We start from the raw sequence: 7,001 nt of genomic DNA, 5'->3' as shown, positions 1-7,001 counted from the left end.
TAAAGATCGAAGATAAAATATTAAAATATAGAAAATATTAAAAATGGATAATGGAATGGACAAAGAAGAACTAAAAAAAATTTATGAAGAAAATAGGATAGAAACTCTGAAATAAAGAAAATATTAAATATGAAGGATAGAAAGCCATAGAAAACCATGAAATGTAATAAAGATTGAAGAAAAAATATTGAAATGTAGAAAATATTAAAAATGGATAATGGAATGGACAAAGAAAAACTAAAACAATGTATGAAGAAATGTAGGATAGAAAGCCTGAAATAAAGAAAATATTAAATATGAAGGATAGAAAACCATGAAATGTAATAAAGGTCGGAGAAAAAAATATCGAAATATAGAAATGATTAAAAATGGATAATGGAATGGACAAAGAACTAAAAACATGTATGAAGGAATGCAGAATAGAAAGTCTGAAATAAAGAAAATATTTGAAGGTTAGAAAACCATGAAATGTAAAAGAGATAAAAAAGATATCGAAATATAGGAAATATTAAAAATGGATAATGGAATGGACAATGAAGAACTAAAAAAAAATGCATTAAGGAAAATAGGATAGGAACTCTGAAATAAAAGAAATAATAAATATGAAGGAATAGAAAATCACTGAAAGAGACGAGGACTATAAACGGTTATTCCCGCTTGCAAACAGAAGAGTTTACCGACAGGCTCAAAATAGACTGATGAAAGCTACAAACTTAATTCCTCAATTAGAGCGACCATCACAGAAAGTCAGACAAACAAAGCAATTAAACCTGATAAAGAATAAGAGATTCCGCAAAGCAATTCCAACGTAGTTAAGCGGAATGGAATGGAATACAGAGTTTAGGCCAAAGGCCAAGCTCTGGGACCTAAGAGGTCATTCAGCGCCGGATAAGAAATTGAGAGTAGGTAGGTTTGACAGGTGTAACAGGAGGGGAACCTCGCAGTTGCACTATGAAATAATTGTTAAGAGAGGGTGGATAGCATGATGGAAGAAGATAATATGAATGGAGGTAGAGTAAAAGGAATGAAGGGGGTTGCAGCTGGGGGCAGAAGGGACGCGGCAAAGAATCTTTAGTAATGCCTACATCGCACCCCATGAGGTGCACTGACGGCACTACCGCCCTACGAGGAACATCGTTAAAAAGTAAGATAAATTTGAATGACTAAACTATAATATGGAAGTGAAAATGAAACACTAAATATCTCGCAACAGAAATGATAAGCACAATAAAACAAGAGAGACAGAGAGGTGAAGAGAAAGAAAGGATCTCTGATACAAGAGTGATAAATAAAAGAAATTCAACTTACTGGAGTATTCATTCGATAAAATTACTGAACTATATCTCCATTTCCTGCAAAATTTTGATGCTTCAGTTAAAAACATTGGTAAATTTGTTATTTTTCCCAATGATTTCTTGCATAATTCACGCATAAAACCGATGGAGAGAGAGAGAGAGAGAGAGAGAGAGAGAGAGAGAGAGAGAGAGAGAGAGAGACCTTACCTTACAGACCTTACAGTTCGTTCGGGTTGCCCCAGGTCCCTCAGTGTGAGGCACCTTTGATGTCTACCAGAGAGTTGCTAACGCATCTTCCGGTATATTTTGCATCTTCCAGTCTTGGATGGTCTGGGATGCATCTTAGATATTTGTCGAGCTTATTCTTAAACACATCTACGCTCACTCCTGTTATGTTCCTCAGATGAGCTGGTAGCGCATTGAATAGACGCTGCATTATCGATGCTGGTGCGTGGTGGATTAATGTCCTGTGTGCTTTCCTTAGTTTTCCTGGTATAGTTTTTGGCACTATTAATCTACCTCTGCTTGCTCTTTTTGATATTTTTAGTTCCATGATGTTTTCGGTAATTCCTTCTATCTGTTTCCATGCTTGAATTACCATGTAGCGTTCTCTTCTCCTTTCAAGACTATATAAATTTAAGAATTGTAGTCTTTCCCAGTAGTCAAGGTCCTTAACTTCTTCTAATCTAACTGTAAATGACCTTTGTACACTCTCTATTTGTGCAATATCCTTTTGGTAGTGTGGGTACCATATTATATTGCAATATTCAAGTGGACTACGTACGTACGTTTTATAAAGCATAATCATGTGTTCAGCTTTTCTTGTTTTGAAGTGCCGGAACAACATTCCCATTTTTGCTTTGCATTTTGCCAATAGAATTGCTATTTGATCATTGCATAACATATTCTATTCAACATCACACCAAGGTCTTTAACTGCTTCCTTGTTTGTGATTGTCTCATTATTAGGTCCTTTATATGCATATAGCATTCCTACTTTATCACCATAGTTCATTGATTCAAATTTATCAGAGTTAAATACCATCCTATTTATCTCTGCCCATTTATATATTTTGTTTAGGTCTCTTTGTAGCGAGTTCCTATCTTCATCACAAGCAATTTCTCTACTTATTCTTGTGTCATCTGCGAAACTTCTTACTACTGAGTCCTTAACATTACTGTCTATGTCTGCAATCATAATCACAAACAGCAATGCAGCTAACACCGTACCTTGTGGTACACCGGATATTACCGTAGCTTCATCCGATTTCTCATTGTTTGCAATCACTATCTGTTTTCTGTTTTGCAAAAATTCTTTTATCCATCTTCCTACTTTGTCAACAATGTTATGTTTTCTAATTTTTTTCGCTAATATATTATGATCTACCTTGTCAAAAGCTTTTGCAAAGTCTAGGTAAACCACATCTGTATCTTTTTCATTTATCATATTTTTATATATGCTTTCATGGTGGACTAACAGTTGGGTTTGTGTACTTTTTCCGGGTACAAAACCATGTTGTCCTATATTGAACAATCTATTTTTCATTAAATGTTTCATTATATTTTTTTCATTACCCTTTCATATACTTTCATAATATGAGATGTCAGACTCACAGGCCTATAATTACTTGCCTCTAGTCTTGAACCACTTTTGAAAGTAGGAGTAATATATGCTAATTTATGCTCATCATAAATCTTGCCTGTATCTATACTTTGTCTTAATAATATTGCTAGCGGCTTTGCGATTGAATGAACCACTTTCTTTAACAATATGGCAGGTACTCCATCTGGTCCTGCTGCTGATCCATTTTTAATTTCATTAATAGCCTGCACAATATCGGCTTCTGTAATATCTATATCTAATAAGTATTCAATATTTTCATCTCTTATTTCTGTATCATTATCTTCATTGTCAATTCTAGGTGTAAATTCACTCTTATATCTTTCTGCTAATATGTTACATATTTCCTTTTTTCATTCGTTAATCGCCCTTCAATTCTTAGAGGGCCTATTTCTACTCTTATTTTATTCATCTTTTTGCATATGAATAAAAAATTTTAGGTTTTGCTTGATATTTTGTAGTGTCTTTTCTTCTAGGTTCCATTTTTCATTTTCTTTTGATTGTATAATCTTTTGTTCTGCATTTTCTATCTTACTTTTTAGTTCCATCACTTTCCATGCATTCTTTTCTTTTGCAAGAGCTTTTTTCCACTTTCTGATTTTCTGGAACAAGATCCTTCTGTCTCTTGGAATTCGTGACTGATGTTTACTTTTTTTTCTTCGGTATATATTTTTCCACTATTTCCTCTAATATTATCGGTATTTACCTGTATATCATCACTTACAAATATGTTATCCCATTCTTTGTTTAATTCTTCATTTATTTTTGACCAATTTATATTCTTACTATAGAAATTGTATTTTCCATATCCTTCCCATTTTTTCGTCTCTTGCTTTTCTCTGTTTTCGTGTGTTCTGGAACGGACTGTTAGTTCTATGACATTATGGTCCGAAATACTGGTGTTATATACTATTATTTCTTTAACATAGTTCACCTCATTCACAAATACTAGGTCTAAAATATTATCCTTTCTTGTTGGTAGGTGATTTATTTGCTGAATGTTATGTTCTAGTAGCATATCTAATAGCTTTTCAAATTGCCTCTTATCTTCTGCACTACTATTGCTCTCTTTTTATATGTATAAATACAACCACAGTCTCCTATTCGTTCTTTCCATTCTACAAAAGGAAAGTTAAAGTCTCCGGTTAGGAGTATAGTCCAGTCCTTGTGATTTCTACATATTTCATCCAATTTTTCAATTATTATGTCAAACTCTTTAGTATTAGGGGGTCTATATATTACAATGTTCACTAATTTTTCAGATTCAAATTCTACCGCTATTAATTCACATTCTGTGTTACTATATTTCTCACAGATTTTTCCTTGATTGGCATCTCTCCCATATATCGCGGTTCCCCCTTGATTTCTATTTTTCTATCTGATCTATAAGTTTGGAAACCCTTTATCTGGTCATCATTACCAGTCTCTTGGGAATACCAGGTTTCACTTATATTCAATATTTCTATTTTTTCATTTTGGGTTAGTTCTTCTAAGAACTCTATCTTTCTTTTTGAGTTACTCGAAACTAAACCCTGCGCGTTCATCACTATGATGGTTTGCATATTATCTCCATTATCTAATATGGGTAATAATAAGGATTTTCCCATGTCTCTTTCCTGTTCTGATATGTTGATCTTTTTTTCATTTCCAGAAATTCGTACATTAAAAAATCCAACTTTTCCATTATATTTGTTCTTCCAGCTTCATATTTATTCACTTTGTGCATAAACCTGCACTTATCTCCATATCTGCACCATCCCTTAGCATCATAGATACATTGCTTGTTCCTTGTGCTATATCTAGGTGCTGATGCCTCATATCGTGGTGCTGACATTTCATAATGTGTTGTTGGCTTGCTTTTTGCCTTCATCACATGATTTTTGGTCTTTTCTTTATTTGTTTCATTTTTACCTTGATTTTTTATATGTATTTGATTTTGATTTTTTGTTTTTCATGGCTACAGGATGCATGTACCTACATTTCTTATTAAACCTACATCCATTTCCTTCTTTCCAGTTTCTACATATTTTTGGATGTAGATCGCTGCATTCCTCTTCATAGCCATCTAGATATGCACATTTGCCATAGATCTCATAATTGTGACATATCTTGGGATGTTTGTAATAACATCTTTCACCAAACCTGCAATTCCCTCTTTTCAAAAGGGTGCATACTGTGTCTTTCTTTTTTTTTTTTTTTTTGTTGTTCTTTCCCATCAGTATGAAGATCCGGGTACAACCTCTTTGGGATTTTATTTTGATTTATCATGTCATAATTTATTTCTTCATATGTATGTTGCTGTATTGCCTCATATGTAGAATCTATGAGTTTCTCTGCATCCATACTATTATCCTGTTCTTTGTTTTCATTAATCTTTTCTCTCTCTTCAGTCTTATTTTCTTCTTTTCTATTTTCCTCTTCTTCCTCTTCTTCCTCTTCTTCATCTTCTTCATCTTCTTCATCCTCCACAATCTGTACATTAAGTCTTGATTTAATGACCTTGTCTATCCATACTAGACATGTTGAGCAAAATATTTTTGTGTCCTTATTTCTATTTTGCTCAACTTCAGCACATGAAGGATGCGTGTCGGTACGTGGCAAGCATAGCATTTCCTAATCAGGTTTTGTGGATTTACAATGCTATACCACACTCTACATAGTTTACATGCTTTAGGCATCCGTTTGCCTATTGCATCAATCAATATATTCACTAATTTCACCATACTTATTTTCTTTGATGGAATGTGTTGATTTTTGTAGATTTTCTTTATAAGTCTTTTGATAACTTGAACTTTCATTGGTATCCCTTCCATTATTTTCATTATATTTTCTACAGATTTGCTCCAGTTTGAAGGATCGTATCCTTTCAATATGTCTGTGAATGATTTCACATCTTTTTGGTCGATGTTGCAATTCATCTCCACGATCAGCAAACCAAGTTCCCTTCCTGCCAATTCATCATATTGAATATCTGCCGATGCAAGCAAGATTTCTCCACCTTTTGCCACTGTTGGTCGACTCCTCCATGATTTTCAGATTTTATTAATTCACTCGAAAACAACTTATTAGACGGTTTATCACTCTAATCTGATATTAAGCTAATCAACGATAGTTCACGAACACTTTTAGCTATATTTCATTCGCTAATTGTATGTTAGACGCGTATTATCGGGTAGATTATTCAGACCAAGAACGACAACGTCTCACCGAGAGAATTTCACATCACAGAGAGGATTAAGTGTAGTGGTTGTGCTGTCTTCTGATCTACAACTTTACTCTCTTTATAATTCTTTATATAATTATTACATATTAGTTTTGCTATTTTGTGAAGTAATAGAATACGGTATTGTAGTAGCTGAAAGAGAGAGAGAGAGAGAGAGAGAGAGAGAGAGAGAGAGAGAGAGAGAGAGAGAGAGAGAACTTATTTGCTGTGCATCAGTAATGCAGATTAAAAATTTTTATTTGAAATATGTATACTCATTTTTTCGCCAGAAGTGAAGTTTGTATATATAAATATGTGGTTGTAGATACGTGAGCCGGAAATCAGTAATGTAAATTTGTATGTACTGTATGCGCGTAGGTAAATTGGCAAGAAATTATGATTTCTCATATATGTAGCCACGTTCGTGGGGAATAGCCATGTACGTATGAGTGCATGCATGTATGCTATGAGATATTAAGGGAGACAAGTCTTTCAAAAACCGCTTCCGGCGAAAAGAGTATGATTCAAAAGAAAAAGGAAAATGCCCAGTTAAAACAGAACAAATATTTAACTGTTTCTGTTGGGAAATAATCATTTGCCATTTTTTATTCATTCAAATTTTCTATTTCATGGTTTTTATTTCAATATTTCCCAAAGATAATTTTGCTTTTGTTATCATGAACAAACATTTCATAACCACTTAGAGAGAGAGAGAGAGAGAGAGAGAGAGAGAGAGAGAGAGAGAGAGAGAGAGGAGAGAGAAAAGGCAGACAGATAGATGGTGGCAACTGACGAGAGACAAAGAAACGTTTTAAGGTTCCTCTCTCTCTCTCTCTCTCTCTCTCTCTCTCTCTCTCTCTCTCTCTCTCTCTCTCTCTCTCTCT

This window comes from Macrobrachium rosenbergii, chromosome 59 (genome assembly GCF_040412425.1).
Source record: "Macrobrachium rosenbergii isolate ZJJX-2024 chromosome 59, ASM4041242v1, whole genome shotgun sequence".
In the NCBI taxonomy this organism is placed as follows: Eukaryota; Metazoa; Arthropoda; class Malacostraca; order Decapoda; family Palaemonidae; genus Macrobrachium; species Macrobrachium rosenbergii.
The sequence above is the reverse complement of the archived record's forward strand: the minus strand, read 5'-3'. Positions refer to the sequence as shown.